We start from the raw sequence: 20,879 nt of genomic DNA, 5'->3' as shown, positions 1-20,879 counted from the left end.
GTAATAGAGACATGGTCCATTAGTACATACTGAAATTTTCACCAATGCACCTTAGTCTAGCTCTGAAATACTACGTACCAACATATTTTATACAGATCTGTTATGAACTTGTACGGCTACCAAGCTTAATCAGCTTAATAATAAAAATCTTTCACTGCTGTCATATTTTCATCAGCGTACTGTTTCTGAAGTTATGTGCTTACCACATAATTTTTAATTGTCATACCCTTCTAAGCACAATTTGCTATATACGACACTGAGGTACAAAGTATCAAAGGCTATCTAAAGCATGGGTATACTGCCAAACGTAATGAATGCCTTTGATCACCCATCTTTGTTTATCTGAATGTTTGAGATGAACTTGAAAGACAATGAATAAATAGGCTTGTGCTGAAAGCCAAATACTTTTTTTTGTTGTTGTTACTTTGCATAGCTTTTTATAACAGAATCCAGTAAATGAGAGCTCCATTTCTCTTAGTACATGAATGTATGCACATGGATAAAACGGACTTTTAATTTGTCTTCTTGCCAGATACATTGAACCTTTGAATGATGCCAGGTATTTATAACCTTATACCTATATTCTAATTAGTCCGGCTTTATCTGGGAATAGCAGTGCTGGAGAGCAGCTTGGATAGATACGCTGGCTAGACTGCTTTTGATTCCTTTGTCTCTTAGAATCTACCTTTGATAAAAGCAGAGTGTGATGTCAAAAAGAACGTGTTTCTGCACACAATACAAACATATGACAACAAGAATATGTGATTCTTTTTTATGAAGAATTCCAATAAGTTTTATGAAAAGATAAAGGGAAGTCTATTTTTTCTTTTGTTGCCTATCATCCCTCCATGTTTTGAAGATACATACACAGACTCAGGTATAGTCAGATACATATGTGTATGTACACACGTCTTCCTATTTTACCTTATTGCTACTGATTCAATACTCATGATTCTTCATAGAAAACTGAAATTTTGCTGTCTATTACAATTAATAACTTCTAGAGAAACTAAGTATTGAATGCAGTTCAGTTACCACAAACTAGAAACTGTCCATGCACAGGAAAAATAACACACAGCTTGAGGTTGTGCCAAATCAGATGATCAGTCTCTTCATGCAGTTCTCTATCAGGTGTAATTAAAAAAATCGTCTGCAGCTGAGCAATTATGTATTCAGGCTAGGTTCTAAAAATGTTTGTCAGGAAAAAGCTATTTATGCTTTGTTATTTTTAAACTGCAGTACCTAGCTCTGAATAGATTTTATTGTGGTTAGACTTTTTCAGAAAGTCAAAATAAACCAAATAAACCAGTTTGGTTAGGTTTCAAAAATAGAATACATGTATAAATCAAAGTGCTGTATTTATTGTCTATGAGGGAGGAATGACTGTTCAAATAGCAACAAATTAAAGCCTAGACTTTTTTTTTTCTCCCCTGTTGGAGCTCCAATAACGCTTATTCAGATTGAGTATTTATTCACTGGGCAGGTGGCACCCATCAGTTCAGCACCTCCACATTAGATTTTATAAAACATTATTCTACAATGATTTTCATGCTTTGATATTCTCAGTATACAGTGGTATACCAATTGACTTAGTACTATGCTCCTCTTTGAAGCTTCCTAAGTTCCGTCTGCAATGAAAGAAATGTTACCCAGATTCTTGATCTTTCTATTGGGAATCTAACTGCTATCCCTCCAACGCATTTCCAACTACAGGGGAAAAAAACACAGCTACAGTTACCTAATCAAATACAAGTATACCTGTCAGACACAGTTTAACAGGCACCACTTTGAAACCACGTGGCTTTAGGGATTTTTTTTTTTTTTTTAAGTCTGCTTGTACTGCATTTGCAAACAAACAGGTAGCCGAGGTCCGTAACAGCAAATGAGTCAATGGACGTGGGCTGAGTCATGCAGCGGGCTCAACTGTCTGTAAGCAGGACCTGCACTTTATGTCTCAGGTTTAAAAGTTATGACCAGCATTCTTATGTGTCACCATTTCTTTTCACACTAGAAGAAAGTGAAATCTTGGCAATAAGTACTGCAAATGAGTACCTAAAATTCAGGAAAGCAACTTAACTCCTCCTGTCTGGAGAAGAGTCTGAAAGAACTGGATGGGGTAGTGCAGTGCCTCTGAATTTTCCTAGAAGCAAATTGCATCGCACTGAAATTGGAGAAGCAGAAATTCTCTGCTGCACTGCATATAACGAGCCCAGAGACACTGGATATCTATAATACCATAAATTATAGTAGGAGCATATGGAGGACTGAAAACTGGTAGAGGGTTTTTTTGAAAATTTTAAGAATGTTTCATGTAAGATTATCAGTGAAGAAAGGCTAATACAACTTGGGTTTTTTTCAGTAAGAGATTATTGCTTACTGCTTATAGAAGTGGTCTCTCAGAATAACTTATTTATTATTGTAAGGCTTAATGAAAATGTTTCAAGTCACTCTAAAGTATTCCCACACAAACTTGTATTAAATATCTATTGTAATGGATGTTTTCATCAAATATTTTTTATTGTTAAGTTTATGTAAAGACAACCCAAGAACCATGTAAGTATGAATACCTAATAGATGTATTACAGTATTAGAGACGGAACTGATTCTGGGAGAATATGCAAATCTGTAGAGGATTATAGTCCTTTACATTACAAGGAATTGCATACGGTTTTTAGATAAACATGTTTCTTAAATGAAAGTGTTAAAGCAGTAAAAAAGAAGAAAGGAAAAAATAAAGAGAATAACTTAAAATTATATACAGAATGAAGTGGTCAACAGATAAAGCAAAACTTGTTTGCAGTACTGTGGAGGCAACCATGGCACAATTTATTTACCTCAGGCAGTGTGTCTCATGGGGTGTGCACGCCTGTGTGTATGTGTGTGTAAAACATAACAAAAGAAACTTTGCATGACAGCTCTTGGTAACTGTCTTTAAAGCACTTTACTTGCAGGGTCAAGCCAATTTAATAAATTAAAATGAATTTTAAAATAAATGCTGAAGCATGAAATAACAGCATATATGAGGTTTGTATGAGACAGTCTATTCCGTATCAAAAAGTACGTGACGACTTTACACTGAGACAAAGATTTACTGAAGAAAATCCTTGGGGGTTAGAACCTCCAGATACACAAGCCAACGCAACCCCATCTCATAGCCTGACAGCCTTCCCCTCAGTTCTCTGAGCGCAGGACTCGGTTAGATGGATCTGGTTCCAGAATCCAGCCTTTCCAGGGAAGTAATGAAGATACTACGTGCTTAATCTAAGACTGATTATAAAGACTGACGCTTTTGGAAGGAGGTGTGTTTTGAGTTGTGCCTATGAGTCAGGTGTTATTTTCACAAGGAAAAGAAAAACTCCCAAAATTTAGGTTTCATGATTTGGCTGAAGAGATGCGGAACAGAGTGGAGAAAGGTAGGCACTGTAGCCAGCTCAATATCCACCACATTTAGTTGGATATGGATAAAATAAAAAGAGTCTGTTCAGGATAAAACAACAAAAATAACTAATGTGAACAGACTGTGCTATGGTTTCCATTCCAGCAAAACAAGTTTACTGCTTTAACAGCTTCATATATGATGTCCTATTGTTCTAAAGGAATGTATGCAATTCAAATTCTACAATGCATGGAAAAATCCAAACAAACTATAAATTATGTTCCCACCCCTCTTCTTTGATAACTTCAGTGACATGGGGAAATAATAAAGTCTTTCAGCTGAAATATGAAATATAAATAGTTTATGCACCGTCATACAAATAAGATACTCCTTATTTGGAGTACTTTTCTTTTAGGTTGCTATTACTTGATTTGCTCAAGGCCACACTTTATGGCCTCTGTACATTTGACTTCCTTTGTATCTGACTTGATTTAAATTTTTCCTAAGCAATGTTCTTTCATTAAAAAAAAAAAAGTCTTGGGGGGAATAAGAGAATAATTTATAGCATATATAAAAATAACATGCAGAAGCACCATGCTTTGAATGTAGCTCAGGTTGAATAACTCTTGATAAAATGGCAAAGTTTGTCTGTAGTAATCCTTGGCTTGAGGAGTAAGGGAATAATATTAGATACCAAAAATTTCATAATAAAGTGTGTATATACATTTCTTTTTTTCCAAACAGCATTACACTCCTAATTCTTGCTGCTCATTCTTCTGAGGCTTATAGGTATTTAATGTACTAAAGATACAATTAAGGTTATGTGGTGCCACTTAAAACATTTTATACTTTTTGAGACTCCCCAAGTAATCACAGCTAAGTAGACTGGGAACACATGAATACTGCACATAGTAAACTGAACTACAGCAAGTAAAGAACAGGTTTAACTTTTGCATACTACTTTTCAGCAATCAATGTTAAAACTCTTCTCAAAGATGGTCACTCGGTATCATTCATCCCATTTTTAACTATGAGGAAACTGAATTCTGTGAAGCAGAGAGAACTTTGCCTGGGTGACATACCCACTGGATGAAAGGGAGTTCCCAAGTCTGTAACCACTAGACAGATTTGCCTAATATCTCGAGATAATAGTTACTGTCACAAACTCGGCCCGCTGTAAACCCTAGTGGCACCGGTTCTCATTCTCCTTCTAATCACTCCTCGGGCTGCTTTTTATAGAGGTAGAAAACACTTCAGATGGTCAAAATGTAAGACTTGATTATATGCCAGGACAAACGCAAGTCTAATACTGGGACATTCACCTGTTAAAGCCAACCACTAAACATAAACATAAACCAGATCAACCTCGGGAATAATGCAAATAACTTTCAGTTTATTTTGGAAAGTTTGTTCAATTTTTTTTCCCCTTCAACTTTAGAGCTGCAATGTTTGAGTTTCTTTGCTTCATTTCCTTGTTTGCTTTTCTTTTTCTTTCTTGTAATAATTGTATTTCTTTGCATGTGCTACATTGTTTAACTATCTGAAATTTGGCTTCCTTTCCTCTATATCTGTGTTCATTTGTTCCATGACTACAATCCTTGACCCTCCTACTCTTTTAAAAGAAGTTTAAAAGGTTACGAATGGTCTTCTGTCAAAACCACCTCTTCTGGAGGTGGTTATCCCTCTTTTCTTTCCCTTTTTCTCTTTAAGCTTCTCATAGCATGTTCTTATTCATATTTTACATTACAATATTTTAAGCCCCTTTTGCATATTTTGCCAAAATCTGTTCTACTGTTTACCATGCTACATGGATATGCTTAGTCTTAGGCGACCTGAATATCTGTTGTACACACTGCTTTGCGTTTGTTTCTCCTGAGCCAAGTCTCACAGTCAGATACATGGATATGATTCCTGTTAAAGTCACATAAACCGTGTATGTGCATCAGAAGACTCCTTCAGTTTAAATGTGACACTTAAAACTACGCTGTAAGAATCAGAAAAGAATGATTCACATTCATAATTTTTGTCCTTGGTAGAGACTGTCTTGGTCTGGATTTGTTTTTCTGGGTTTTTTTTTGGTAGGTCTGAGCCCACGGCAATGGGGAAGAGAAAAAGAGAATAAGTGCTTTTCCTAACAGACGGTTTGAAATCTCTGTGTGGTTTGTCTTGTAAGAATGCTACAGAAGTTTAGTTAAATCTTTCTTTTAGCAATAGCCTCTAAATTGAAGGCATTATTACACTGGAATAAGTGGATAACTTCTAGAACATATAGGAATAAAGTATTGACTCTCACAGTGTTCTAGAGACACGAAATTTCTGTTTCAGCCTTCTAGAACTGCTGGTTGCCATCCCCATTTCAATCTCCTATTACTTGGCAACCACACCTCTTCCTGGAGGGCACCAGTAGCTAAAGACTTCGTATGTTTTTTTCTTATTCGGTGCTTAGGAGAGGCAAGCCCAACAGTGCTGCTTTTTTTTTCCTTGCCCTCACTATGCCTCTATGAGGTTAATGCGACTTTAGCTGAACTCAAGCCTTGGTTTATATCAGAATAAACCTTCTTCTGTAGAGAAATCCCAAATAAGGCTGAGCGAATTTTGCTGGAGGCTCTTTTTAGAGAAGTGCTTATTTAATTAACAATTAATGTAACTTATATGACTGTGAATGCAAACGTCTATGCTCTTTAAAAACAGTTCTAGGAGAAATGTTTTACTTTGCAATGGCTATCCTCAGAAGTTTGTTTTGGAATGCTAAATTAACTCTTTACCATTTAAGGTGCAGTGCTGTACATTTTCAAAGCCTGACCTAAAATAGGTTAGTTTGTGGTGCACTGGCAGTACCTCTGCACAGACAGCAGAGTCCTTCAGTATCTTTACTCTTCTTACATGGAGGCTGTGCCGAGTTATACACGGGGGATCGCTGCCTGACAGCTGTTCCTTGTCTCCTCCAGGAAAAGAGGTTGCACGCTATTTTTTTTTTTTTCCCCCTTTCTCCCCAGATACCTTTCCCAGCAGCTCACACCCCACCCCTCTCAGCACGTACCGCCCCTTGGGAATTTCTGCCTCTTCCCTTCAGAAACAGGGTTTGCTTTCCAACAGGTAAGACTGACGGGCTCTGTTCTGCGGCTGAGGCGGGGGAGCGACCCGGAGAAGGGGAGGCCCGGTGCGCCCACAGCCCTCGGCCCACTCACTGCCGATGCGCCCCGCTTAATTAATTGTCAAACAACCAGAAAGATTTAGCCTAGGCAGCGCTGCAGGGAGGCGACTGTAACGCCAGGCTGGCGGCAGCGCTGTGGGCGCCTCGAGAGGCCTGAGGGGAGGCGGCTCGGCGGGCCCGCTACGGCTCCCCCGGCGCAGCGGCAGAGCTCATCTCCCCCCCCAACCCCCGCATCGGTTCACCGAGAAGGGGTGTGGGGGTGCGCCGAGAGGCGGTCGGGAGCGCCTCGCTTCGCCTCACCTCCCTCAGCGGCCGGGCGGGGGCAGCCCGGGGCGTCTCAGCCGCTGCTGCCGCTCCCAAATGGCGGCCGGCGGAGGGGAGGAGCGGGCTCTATCGATAGCTCGGCGGTCAGGCCGAGGGGCGGGGAGGAGGAGGAAGACGGGAAAAGAAGGAGAGACAGGCGAAAGGGAAGGAGCCGAGTGCCGACGGGTCGATGGGCGGAGGATAAATGTCTCGCTGAGTGTGAGGCCGCCATTTTAGATGAGGAACGAAACGAACGGCGCCGAGCGGGGTAAGAGCCCGGAGGGAGCCGCCGCCGGCGGGGAGTGACATAGGTAGGAGCGGCGTCGGGCTGGGGAGCGGCCGGGGACGAGGCAGGGAACAGGGGAGAGAAGGGCTCCCCCTCCTCCCCTTTCTCCTCGGCTCTCTCTGCCTCGGTGCTGGCGCCTGGAGCGGCGCCGGCTGCTCCCAGCGGCGGCTCAGCCCCGGGCGCGCTGACCCGGCCGCCGCCTCGGCCGTGAGGGAAACTAGCGCGGGGGAGGGCGGCCTGACAGGGCCCGGGGGGAGGAAAGAATGATGATGGTGGTGGTGGGGAATCGGCCGTCTCCCTACCTGCGGGTCGCGGCTCATCGCGGAGCCCTTCGCCTCCCCTCAGCCGCCGGGGCCGGCCGCCCTCCCGCCTCAGGAGGGGAGGTTACGCGGCGGCTCGACGCGGGCCGAAGAGCCAAAAAAGCCCGGGACGGGGTGGCGGTGGGGTGAGGGGTGTCTGCGCCTCGCCGGGGCTGCGGCGGGTGAGGTGGAAGCGGGCGGGAAGTGCGCGGCGGCTGCCGCCGCCTGTCACTGCCAGCGCGGAGCCCCGGGGCCGCCCCCCCGGCGGCGGCGGTGGGGGACCGAGGCGGGCGTACCCCGGGGCTGGAGTCCCGCACCGCCCGGCCCGGCGCTGTGGCGGCCAGCGGGCGGGATGAGCAACGGGCATCCAGGAGCAGAGTAGCTGGAATGGTGCCCGGGGCGGGGGGTGGTGGTGGTGCCCAGCGGTGGCTCCGCTGGCCCGGTGCGTCCGTCCCCCCCCCGGGTGTGAGCTCCGTGGCTGGCAGCCCTGCGCCTCCCGCGGGGACTCCCCTGCCTTTCTGCTGCTTTCATCTACCCTCTTCCCAACCCAGAACGGAAAATGCGTTGTATTAGCATAACTGAATGCATTCCGCTCAGGCATTCTTCAGTTTGAGCCGCTTGCTTGATTTTTATTTTATTTTATTTTATTTTATTTCATTTTATTTTCGACTTGGATGCAGCTTAAAAAAAGGCATTTGAATACTAGAGTAAGATTCTTCAGTTTTCTAATTTCTTCTAAGCTGTTACAACTTTGCCATGTGTAAATAGCGTTACTCTAGAGCCAGGGCTCAAAGATTGCACTGTTTCTGGACTCTCTTTACCTACAGTCTGAATGTACAAGCAAATAACCTGCCCATCCTAACAGCAGCGCTTCTCTTGTCCATTGTTCATCTTGCCTACGTCAGGCTAAGTAATTTGTGTAGATTGTTTTTTTCCTTCTTAGCCTTTAAGTGACATCCATAAATACAGAGACCTTACCTGCGAGAATGAGACCTCAAAACCAGTTGTAGTGGAATTGCTCCAGCACAGTGTGCATTCCAGATGCAATTGTAGGTTGTTGTAGGTGTGCAAAACAAGAAGGGTCTGTAATGGAGTGAAACTAAGATTCTTCAAAAACTGAAGCCAACTTAAAATATCTGAAAATCGTTTTGTATGAAAGACTTTTAAAATGTCTTTTTTTTTTAATAGTTCTGAAAAACGCAGCTCCAGATATTGCCTAAAGAATCGCTGCATTGGGTAAAACGAGGATATGATTTGAATGGACATGCTTATCCATTAGGACATGTCTACAGTGTTGGTGCAGGAGAAAAGATTGGGTTGGTGAATGAAAGAGTTAATTTCAGGCAGTTCAGTTAAATCTGTTCTGTGGACACCCATTCAGAATGGAAGTGGCTTTAATTTAGTTTGTCTTAATATTTTCTGGAGGTAAACCCTAAGGCTACAATTAATCATAAAAAAGGCATGGATTTCTATATATCTTCATGAAATGGATGACTGATTAATACGGCAAACAATTTAATCTTAGATCATTAAATCAGATGTGAACTAGCTTACTTGGGTTGGAGCAGTGGTGCTTTCAGAAATCTGGAATGTGTTTTTCATATGGTTTGTTGCCATACTTAATATCTTCAGGACTGGACAACTTTTTGTGCAACACTGCTGACTAACCTGCTGTGAAAGAAAATCTGGAAGTAGCAAAGAAAATACCTATTTTTTTCCAAAGAAGATATAAAACTTTTTTTTCAGTTGAATGCCTTTGGTGTGTACATAAAATTTTCCATTTTTTTATTCTTTAACAACAGCAAAGGCTATTCAAATTACATGTGAAGTTACTGCTGTCTCAGGGCCTGAACTTACTACAGCTTATTAAAATAACTCATATTTCATAAACCACAAACATGACCCACGGAAATCATTGGTCAGCACTTCTTGGTATGCTAAATCAGCACTAGTTTCTTCTGGGACATATACTCCCCTCCTCCCCCCAGTTTATTTATTTGGCTCCTTCATTGTTGGGAAACCAGGAGTTGAGGAAAAAACAAGTTTTCCTTGTTTTCTGTCTTTGAAAACAAATTAAATTGAGATGATGAGAGCTGTTGTTTCTAAATCATCTGTAGGAAATGAGAACCAAAAGCTGTTAGTTCAAATTACTATGTATAAATGCAGGAGTTGTGCTGATAAGTTCACTTTTGTGTTACAGATACAGAATGTTTAAATTATTTTTAGATTATGAGAGCAAATGAACTAACAAAGTCTAGTTTGATACCGATATATATTTGGGTCTCTGATCATCTCTGCTGCAAACATACTGTCTTTCCCTTCCATGACACCTTCAGTCATTCCCTTTGCCACACTTGCAATTCCTCTAGCACCCCTTGCTCCCCCATTTTTGCTGTTCCCTCCAGATTTTTTCCTCTCCTCCTCCTCTCCCTCTGGTCTTACATTGCTTGTCTACCTTCTTGGCCTGCCAGCTGGGCAGGAGGGAGGTTTTTTCTTGGTGGTGATGTGCTGCTGCAGCTGGAGCACCAAAGGTTCGTGTTGTGGTACCCTGGCTGATGCAGAGGCCGGCACAGCGAAGGATTCTGCCATACTTTGGCTTCCTATTTCCATAGCCTCTGGGAATTTTGTATTCTTGATGCCTCTACCTAACTGTTTAATTGAAATAAGCTAATGCGTCCAAGAGCTGCTGGAGGAGAGGCAGGACAGCTGGGTGGCATGATCACCTTAAGACCAGTTGCCTAGGAAACAAGGGTAACGTTTTTTTCCGAAACTTCCATGCAAATTCAGCTTGAAACAAATAAATAATTGAAAAGGATGCTTGTTTTGTAAGAAATAAGTTCCTGGACCATCTTCAAACTTAAAAATGCAGAAATGTAAGGACTGTGTAAACTGCGTGAAGAGAAATAGAAGTGTGTGTTCTGTTTCTCATAAACCCATCAAATTGCGTAAGTCGAAATTACCTTTTCTTGGGAAGTAACAAACATAGTCAAAGCAAGATTAAAACTTGTGGTTTAACTAAAATTTCAAGCATGGTGGATTAAGTACAATTTCAGTAAGTTTCACATAAGTTCAATTTGTAAATGAGCAGATATGTTTACATCTGCATTGTGCTGGTTTTGATTGGTTTTGTGTAATTGCATGTGCAAAAGTCTTCAGTATTTTCTTGGATGAAATGTATCCATTGTGTATTGAATAAGTTGTGGAAACATTTTGTCAGCTCTAGAAATTAATTGAAAGAAGTGCTGTTATAACACTAGGAAATCAGATAAAAATCCTAGCTTTATGATAAATTAACAAGGTATTTTAGCTATGAGCATGCATTAACTCGTGAGGTTTGAGACAGCATGAAGTAGATACGACTTACTCTGTATGGCATTCTGTAAGGGTAATCCAGATATGTATTTAGTGATATTCCTAGTTTTTCTGAAAAGAAAGTGTTTTGGACAAACTTCTGTGAATAATTCTCAGTGCTCTGTTGGCTCTTGCTGCGTACACTATTTTTTATAAACAACAATTTTGCTTTGAAAAGCAGCTGGCGCACGTTTATTCCTTTAGTGACTTGAATATTGTGTTTGTACTATAAATGTCATCTGTTTCACACAAAGTTGATTTTATTGCAGCAGTGTGTACTGACCTTTTACAGTTTAATAGAATATGGTCATCTTGTGTACTGAAATGCTGCAATGCATACAGTAGATGAGGATAAACAAGGCGCTGTTCTGGAGTCATTTGTAAACGAGTAAAGCATTTTCTTGGTAGACTTCAAAGCTAAGAATTATAACTGATAATTAATACACAGAATGTTTACATAAGTAAGCGGTTATCCTTTTTTCAGGGTTTTAAGTGACATAGTCAGTATGATTTAATTATATATTTTCCAGAGGTTTTGGCTTGCTTATGGGGAATGGCAAGCATTTTAGAGCTAAGATTTTAATGCAGAAAAACTCTGGATTCGTATAGGACAATATGATGGCAAAGGCAGGTCACTGGATTTGTTTGCAGTTGCAGGTGTGTCTGTGTTCTGCCGTTTCTCCTGTGCATGTTCCAAAGGTATCCTGCACGCTGGCATAAGTGAAGTGGAGCAGTAGCACAGGTAAATCAAAGCTGGTTGGTTTTAACGTCAGGCACAAGAGTTTTAGAATTGCCTTGCAAATAAAATAATCTGTGCGTGTGGTGAGAGTGTAAGTGACTCTGCCTTGTATTCTTTGCACTCATCTGAAAATCTGCAAACGGGACCTGTATCTCCAGCTCTTCTGATATAAGCCCCTTTTTATGATGATGATGTTGTTGTTGTTCTTGGTTTCGTTGCTCTGTGGAAGCATTCCACTTGCTGTGTTGTGGCTCTCTGCAGATGCTGAGTTGATTACGGTACTGCTGCCTCTTTTCTCTTATGACTGCCTTGCATTGCTTCATTTCAGTTTATGCTGCATACTTGCTGTTGGTTTGACCCTAAAATACTTCATTTCTGACAAACAGCTGACAAAAGGCTGTTAATTAATATGGCATTCCAATTGAAATACGTAGTATCGGTTAAGAGCAGTTGAGACATCTTGTATATTTTTAGTTCAGGAGCTAGAGGGAGGTTGCTTCACTAACTTGCAGCTGGGTGTGGCGTGGGGTTAACCATATTAATTAAAGCTGGCTCAGAGGTTCAGACTTTAAAAAATGGCTCAGAGCCCCCATCACAGTCTTCTGTTACATAAATTTTTTTCACTAGAGAACAAGCTAGAGTTTTGAAAATGAGTGTTTTGGGAACACATAGCTGGACAGACTAGCAAGAGGGACATGCAAGGTAGTGCACAACTAGCAGAAATATGTCTTTATTGCCTTTGTACCTTTGTAGGGCCAACATTTAGGTATATATTGAGAAACTTTATTATATGACTAATCTTCCTTTATATTTTTCTGTAATGTCTTTTATTTTGTTAGTTATTTCCTTCCAGTATATGTCCCTGTCAACTCTATCAGTGATTTCTGCTAGGTTTTACATATTCCGCTTTCTTGTTCCGTTCTCAAACATTTAACAGTGTTTGCTCAAAGTCTGGTCGTGCTTTCAATGTCTTTTAGAGTGGTCTTTTCAGTCTGTTAGCGTACCACAAAGGGCACTGCTCTCTCCTTACTCTCTTCATACCTGTGGAAGAGATGAAGGATGTCTCCCCCACTGTGACTGCTTGTTGGACAGACAAGTAAATTATCGTGCTTTTTGCTTTATTCTATAATTTTCCCTGTGTAGAATAAATTACGTGTGAGATTTTATGTAAAAGTTTCTTGGTGAAACTGAAGGAAGCATAGTGAAACAGGTGAAGATATGTGTACTCCCTTGTGTTTGCCATTGGATTGTTATGGAAATGTAGGAACACAGAGGAATAGTCCTGCAAAGTACAAGAGCAAATGTGGGGAGGACCATTAGACTGGAACCTTCAATGGTGGCAATGTTGCTGGGAAGAAAAAAATACTGCTTAATAATATTTTAACCATTTTTTTAAATTCCTAACTTATTGCTACCCAAAAAAATGTTAGTTACGTTATTCCCAGATTATTATTGTAGAAAATACAATATTTTTATAATTTTATTGTAAAAGAAAAAGCAACGTGGATTTTAATTCCACTTAATTGGGAGATGAAAGAGCCTGTAATTGCCTCTCTAGCTTCCAGATGAAAAGGTGTATTTTGATATACAGTGACACTTGGGTTTTGTTGTTTGTTTTTTTTTTTTTTTTTTTAACTTTGTTTTAGAAACTGTGATGTAAGTTTCACTGAAAATTGATCGTATTTATGACATAGGCTGGGACTCCAACTTAAGGTCTATAAAACCTTTTCTTTATAATTCCAGAAGCTCAGAATTTACCTAGCAATTGTTAATTCCAAGATTACAGTCGGGTAAATATTTTCCTTATTTTGATAATTTCTGATAGAATTTGCATTCCTCCAGGTCTAATCTATTTCATAAGCCCATTAAAATATTTTTTTAATCAGTTCTTTATTTGTGCACCTCTTGTTGAAATTTTGTAAAACTTGTGCATTAAATATAGCAAATGTGTCTAAACTCACTCTGCTTTTGAATTTGTGTGAGACCTATGTATATTGTTCATATAGACACATGGTGCCAGGGCCACTGTGTGCAAAAAAGAAATACATTTTTGATTGTGGCAGCACTTTCAAACTTAACGAGAGTTGAAGATGTTGGCGATCATTCAGTTTTTCTTAGAATGAGGGGAAAAAATGCAATAGTAACTGTGCAAGCTAAGTGACATCCTGCCTTTTTATAGCTTTCTTTTCCCTCCCTATCTCCCTCTCCAATAACTTTTGAAAGCCATGTCCAATCAATACCAATCTGTAGGCATGAGCAGGCAGAAACCTGTTTGTGGTGTTGAAGATGGGAGGATACTGGTTTCCCTTGTACCTAATTAGAAAGCTAAGCAATTTCAGCCCTCTGTAAGTCAAGCTGCTGGCTAAGGAGCACGCATTTCTTCTAGCAAAACAAGATTTCTGTCTCAGTTTGAGCACAGTTTTAAATGTTCATATTGTGACGGTTGTTATCTTTATGTGGAAACATGGGAAAAAAGCCATCTAGAGTTCAGATGCTAGGGGGTGGTTGTTCCAGGGTGGTTGGAGTCGAGGGAGTGCGTTTCCAGAAATGGGCCAAAACGGGCTCATTGGAGGATGGCACATGCCCAGCTGCGAGAGAATGTAGTAAAGTAGCTTCCAGAGTGTGTTGCAGCCAAAAGAAACAATAAAGTGTGCAAGCCTCTAATTTTATGCTGACATTTAACAAAAAATAAACCGTATTCTGAATTACATCACTCATCTGTGTTAAATGCTTTAGAAGCAAGTATAAAGCTTACGCAGGCAATAATAGCATGCTGAAACAAAGTGTTCGTGTCAGACTGATACTGTGGATTGATTTCAGCTGAAAGTGAGTTCCAGAGCTTACTCTTAGATTTCTCAAACCTTTTAAGTTGACTGTGTAACTTGTTCATTGGCAATCGAGAGGTTATAAAAAGAGAGCCAGCTGATGTTGCAATCTAAGCACTGGCCATATAGTGGAAAGACTCTCCTTTGGCATGTTCACTAGTGCTATTTTTACCCATTCCAGTAAGATCTGCCCTTGTGATGTTAAATTACAGCACAGCACCTGGAATTATTTTGTTTTACAAAAGTGCTGTATGCTCTGAAGAAAATTTTCAATAAAATTGTCAGGAAAATATTTTTTTTTTCTGTCACCACAAATAACGCTGCCACTGTAACTGTAAGAGATTCTTTCACTTGTTTGCATATTTTATGTCTGGCAGGGTGTGTTTTTTTTTAATTTTGGTTCACTTTGTATATTGATTGTTTTGTCTTGCTCAGTTTCTCATGTAGAGACTTTAAATAGGCGATGTGATCTTTAAAGGTGGGGAACTAGTGGTGTAGCCCAACAATAACTGTAGTAGGAGGGTTTTGGCATAACTTCTAAAAAGCCTAGCTGATTTTGATTGAATTTTAAGTTGATGATTCCTTCACACAATAGAAAATGGATTTAGTATTTTTTTTCTGGGAATAGATTTTCAAAAAGCATTGCCAATGACAGAGTGCTGCGTCTGCCAAACTGACTGTAGTGAAAACTGAAGGAAACAGCAAGAATGCCATAATGCTATAATACTGGGGTTCAGTTGTAGAAGTATCCCGTATAGGATATCACATATGCAGATGTGTGACTGTCTGAATCACAGCGCTGAAATGTCTAATGTCCAGTATTGTCCAGGTGTATTTTCTAAAACCATCAACATCTAGTTCAAAAATGACTTGACAATACTGCAACACAAACCTGTTGTTTTAAAATTCTGTTTCAAAGTCTTCTTCTGGCTATTTGTGCAATTAGGTGTATATTTTTAGCAGAACTTCTAGTTTTTCAAAAGCAGTGGTTTGACACTGAAGTATGATCAGCGCGAGTTCAGCGTTGCCCTTTCACAACACCTGCTTCCCTTGCTCCTTCTCTTGCGCTGTGGAGTATCTCAGGTGGAAATCCTGCGAGTAGACGAGCTTCCTCCAGCACAGGGTCATTTTCTTCTCCCTTGGCTTTGCCATTGTCTTAGGTGAACAATTCTACTCAGGTTTAATTGAGTCTCACATCTGCAATAACAGCTGGTATTTTTGTCGCTTTTTTTGCTTCTTAAACCCTCCTTGTCCTTGTTGCCAGTTCTGTTAGCAAATGTTCTTACTGATTTTTGTTTTTCATGTATCTCATATCTGTCAATAAAAATACGTGATTTTTACTCCCTTGCATCTATTACTTTGGTTGCTGGTAGAAGCATTGTACCTACTTCTTCTTTAACTTGTCTCAGTTGTTTTATGCTGTGCCTTCTCTTCTTGTATTGAATATGAGATTCCTTTTTCTTTGTGCTGATTTTGCAATAAAAACGCTTTGAGTTTTCAGTCTGTAAAACCCCTCCCCATCGTTTTTTTTTCTCCTCTTCATCTAACACTATCTGTCACACTGACTGGATCAATTTTCTCAAAGTTTGTCCCAGGCTCTTTTCAGCTCAGTTTTTAGCTCTTGTTTTCCTTAGGAAAAGGAAAAAAATAAAGGAAAAATTCCTTTACAAATCTCTTAACCTCTTACCTAAATGTAAAGATCATAACTGTATCCTTGTTTTTATCAGTTTGTTAATTGTCAACCAAGCTACTTTTAAAAAACAAAACACCGACACTTCCCCCTCAGCCCCTATGCCTGTATTGGTTGCTATGAGGATGTCTTTCTTGGGTCCTCTGCTTGTTCTTATGGTGTTTTTCATCTTCCCTGTTTTTCTCTGCTTCTGGCCGCTACATAGTTTCTGGTCACATCTCTTTCCACACCTTAGTCCTCAGTGATCTGTTAAAAATAAACAAACAAACAAAACCTCCTCCTCCTTGATTCGGTATGGATTATTTCCTAAGTATGTCATTATTGCTGACAGGTTGTCTTCTGTTAGAACTAAAGTTCTCAGCTTTTCCTCTGATGTGCGAAAGACTGAATTCCTTCCTCCCTTCTCCCTTGTCTCCCTACTTATCTTTTTCCATGATGGAAACCGTATTCACAATATTGTCACATTCCTAAATGCTTGCTGTAGAGAGGTATGCAAGTTAGTAAGCAGGGTAAATGTACAGTGCAGACTCTAAGAAGGTTTCAGTTTTAAAATTGTTAACTGGCTCAAGCTAGAGATCCCAAAGCATTCTTCTGGTTTCTTGTTAGTCTTTGGGAGTTTACTGTCTTGGGTAAAATCATTGCAGCTTTTTTTTTTTTTCCTTTTTTTCCTACCCACCCTATCCAGGAGAGAGGATACATCTAACCAAAAGTGAGCTAGCAATAGATGACCTCTTCTTGAATTTTTTTATAGGTACTTTCTTGTATTTCATGTGAAGAAAGATGTGAGGAAGCTGGGACTGTTCAGCCTAGAGAAGAAAAAACTACACGGGGGATCCTTTCAATGTGTATAAACACACTGATGGGAGGGAATGAAGAGTACACCAGACTCTTCTGTAGTGCCCAGTGACAGCACAAGAGGCAATGAACACAAATTAAAACACATGAATCTCCATCTGAGCATGAGAAAACAATTTTTTTTTTTTTTTTTTTTACTGTGAGGGTGGTCAAACACTGGAGCTGGTTGCACAGAGAGGCTGTGGAGTGTGTGTTTGTGCAGATGCTCAAAACCCAACTGATGTTGGTCCTGGGCAGCCTGCTGTAGCTGACCCCGCCTGAGCACGGGGGTTGAACTAAATCGTCTCAAGAGTTCCCTTCCAGCCTCAGTGATTCTGTGATTGTGTTGCATCTTTGCCTTCTCTAACCATCTCTGCATGGGAATGTTTTAGGAATTGCTAATTAAGATGGGAACTTTGGGTAAGAAAACATTTTGCCATTCACTATCTAGTGAATATTTTTGTATGTTTGACTTAGGCTTCTTTCTTTAACTGATCTGAGCTTCCAGTCTTTTAATCAAGACTTTTCAGCTTCCCTAGGAATTCTTTCTCTTACAGTTAATGCTTGTATGGAAGATACAGAGAGCCTTCAGAGGCTTAGCTTCTTATTACTTTTGTTTGTTTGTTTTGGATCCAAGATTTGTCATAACATTTGTGAGTCGGCAGGGTGTTTCTGTGTGTAAGTGAGGAACTGATGTCTGAGAAGAAAGTATCCAACTCGTACTTAATTTTTACTTTAGTGAGTTTTTAGTGGTAAAAGAATTTTATGATGTTCTTGACTAAGAATGAGATGATGTTGAGGTGGGGTAGCATTTGGTTGTCATGCAGTCTGGCCTTACATGGTACATCTCATTACACTGAAATGTTACATAAAATAATGAAAGGCTAGAAAGCCCTGAAGACTCTTAACAGTAGAAGGGTGATAAGTTAACTCTACCGTTGATGTAATTCACAAAATAATGTTTTGGTTTATTAATTTGGTATGTTGTGCATGTGTATAAGTTTGTCTATTAAAATAGTAAATATCTTCTTTTTTTTCCACAGATGATGTACGTCATCCTTTTGTCATAGGACTTCATTTGCTTTAAGGAAAACTAAAGGTATAAATAACTTTCTCTGGTTATCTTTCCCTTCCTCCTTACCCTGCCCAGTTCTTTTTTCTGAGGTCTGTGGGTCCTTCCTGGGGAAAGGGGAGCTCACCACAGCCGAGCTGTGTGCTTGTATTCCTTCACTAATACTGAAACTTGCTTTTTGTTTTTTGAAAAATTCCACAAAATTGATATGATACCTACAGTTGTTTCAGTGTTTGCTTTATCAGAAGCATGTGTTTAACTTCAGCTCTTACTTTAGTCAGTCTCCATGAATATTTACTTCGGAGGGGGAAAGCTTTCCTCAGTTTAGAACGGTAGATCTTGATATTTGCCTGTCTTCTCCAAATAGCATTTGCCTTTCCACATAACTACGTGTCTGTTGTGAATAATCTAATGTAAATCATGTCTGTGATATTATCTTACAATTGGTAGACTTTTTTTTTTTTTTCTTTTCTGAGATTGTGCCTCTGAAACAAAAAGTCTGTTATGGCACTTTGTTAAATAATTAAAAAAACACCCAAAGCAGCACTGTATTTAGTGGATGTATTTAGTAAGATATGGATGTATTTAGTGAGAGATGGATGTATTCAGTAAGATAATGTAAGATAGAGTTAAAATGGAGCATAATTTCTTTTTGGAGGCCCTCAGGACAGTAAATGTTTGACAAATTCTGAGTAATTTTGCTTGTATACAATCTGTAATTTCTAATTACGTTCAGTTTTTATTTACCATTTTATGCAGGCTTCTTTGCAAATACCAGTGCATAGGAAACAATAAAATGAAGTTAGTTGAGCTGTCCAGGCAGTTTGTAACTAGAGTGCTGAAGTAGTACTGTGTTAGATGTAGTTCATATTGCAGAAACACATGTTCAGCTATTCCCAGGTGCACTTTATTATAAAATATAAGGGAGAATAATTGGGTTTATCTTCTCACAGAAAAATACCTCAAGGCCCCTTCCAAACCTTTCTTGGTGCTACTGCCCCTATTCCCTGCCCTCCCCTGGTCTGTACATTGTTTCCATGCTCATGCTCTGAGAACTGCAGTATTGACCTACCGGTGCCACTGCTGGTTCTGGCACAGAGCCCACATTTCATAAACCGAATTTATTAGTTTAAAGCTGCCCTGCGTGAATGCAAAGAACATCTAACTCTTGAATTAGCTGGATCACTGCATCCTATTCTGTTTAACTGTACAGATAATCTAGCGTTGTCTGGTATTTTGCAATGGTATTTTAACACTAAGTGCAGTATGTCTGCACTGTAGAATTAGCCTGCGTGACTAGCAGCTCCCAGCAGTTACTTGACTAACCTAATCTCAGGCTGTGTTCCTTTTCAGCAAAACCGAGTTTGGTTTAAAGACTGGTATGTTCTAAGTGATAACGTGTTACTTCAGTTACTACGTGCAGCAGAGGGAGGACAGAGCCTGTAATTCTTTGTGCTGAGATTCTTGGTCACTTTTGTTTAGTGCTTGAGAACTTGTGTGGGAAGGGCATTCGGTGGATTGCTGACATTTGAGTAACTTTTTCATCCTTGCTGTAAAGTGGATGAGTTCCAGGCAACTGTAAACACAGTTTGGGGCTTTCATCCCTACTTGAAACAATTCAAGTGTGAGCAAGTTCAGAATGCAAATAGGCACGTGTCTGAGAATGTATGTACAGTTGATTGAAAGACTTAGGGGGGGGAAAAATGCTTGTCTAAAGTGCCTTGTCTGTGTAATGTCACCACACGTGTGGACTCATAGCCCTGCTTCAGCAATGCAAGGTCTGCTTTAAAGATGTATCTTTCTAAATCTTTCTCTGGAGGATTATGCTGTGAAGAATTTAATGTTATGATGAAGAAACAAGAAGTTGAAGCATGACAAGAGTGTCATATAGTGTAATTCTGTTACAATCAGGTATAAGAAAGTAGGGTTCAGTATGCTTTTTATTTCCAGTAATGCAGTTGAATTTACCAATTTAAAAAATGAGAATGTCTTAAATATCACTTAATCTTTAATTCTCTTCATAATGTTAAGAGAACACATTTAAAACATTGAGTGACCACCTCTCAATATTTATTAATTCTGGTTGTAAGAGAAAAATTATAAATGTGATCAGCGGCACAGAGTCTAGTTGGAGGCCTGTAACCAGTGGTGTCCCCCAGGGATCAATACTCGGTCCAATTTTGTTTAATATATTCATTAATGACCTGGATGAGGGGACAGAGTGTATCCTCAGCAAGTTTGCTGATGATACCAAACTGGGTGGGGTGGCTGACACCCCAGAGGGCCGTGCTGCCATCCAGCGTGACCTGGACAGGCTGGAGAGCTGGGCAGAGAAGAACCTAATGAGGTTCAACAAAAGCAAGTGCAAGGTCCTGCACCTGGGGAGGAAGAATGCTAGGCACCAGTACAGGTTATGGGCGGACCTGCTGGGAAGTAGCTTGGAGGAGAAGGATCTGGGGGTCGTGGTAGACAGTAAATTATCCATGGCCCAGCAATGTGCCCTTGTCGCCAAAAAGGCCAATGGAATCCTGGGCTGCATAGGGAAGAGTGTGGCCAGTAGGTCGAGGGAGGTCATTCTCCCCCTCTACTCTTCACTGGTGAGGCCACAACTGGAATACTGTGTCCAGTTTTGGGCTCCCCAGTTCAAGAGGGACAGGGAACCGCTGGAGCGAGTCCAGCGAAGGGCAACTAAGATGATTAAGGGCTTGGAGCATCTGCCTTATGAGGAAAGGCTGAGAGAGCTGGGACTCTTTAGCCTGGAGAAGAGAAGGCTGAGGGGAGACCTTATTATGGCATACAAGTATCTAAAGGGTGGGTTGAAGGAGGATGGGGCCAGGCTCTTTTCGATGGTTCCAAGTAACAGGACGAGGGGCAATGGGCACAAGTTAGAACACAGGAAGTTCCGTTCAAATACACGGAAACACTTCTTTACGGTGAGGGTGACAGAGCA

The 20,879-nt window shown here is 40.4% G+C and overlaps 1 protein-coding gene and 1 long non-coding RNA gene across 6 annotated transcripts in view; one reads left to right on the top strand and one right to left on the bottom strand.

The window, feature by feature from the left end:
* Positions 1–6,895, bottom strand: part of LOC309675633 — a 36,974-nt gene extending 30,079 nt beyond the window's left edge. Inside the window, exon 1 of the long non-coding RNA XR_014269515.1 lies at positions 6,831–6,895. This is a non-coding gene — a long non-coding RNA (uncharacterized lncRNA). The remainder of the gene's footprint in view (positions 1–6,830) is intronic.
* A 92-nt stretch (positions 6,896–6,987) lies between these two features.
* Positions 6,988–20,879, top strand: part of RAF1 (Raf-1 proto-oncogene, serine/threonine kinase) — a 46,122-nt gene continuing 32,230 nt past the window's right edge. For 4 of the 5 annotated variants that reach the window (XM_082487518.1, XM_082487517.1, XM_082487516.1 and 1 more), the window contains exons 1-2: positions 6,988–7,101; positions 17,901–17,956. The gene's annotated coding sequence lies outside the window, so the exon portion shown is untranslated. Of the gene's footprint in view, positions 7,102–11,449; positions 11,512–17,900; positions 17,957–20,879 lie in introns of those variants that run through there. The other variant, XM_082487515.1, reaches the window with a different exon arrangement.

This window comes from Vanellus vanellus, assembly GCF_965231255.1.
Source record: "Vanellus vanellus genome assembly, chromosome: 9".
NCBI lineage: Eukaryota > Metazoa > Chordata > Aves > Charadriiformes > Charadriidae > Vanellus > Vanellus vanellus.
The sequence above is the reverse complement of the archived record's forward strand: the minus strand, read 5'-3'. Positions and strand labels throughout refer to the sequence as shown.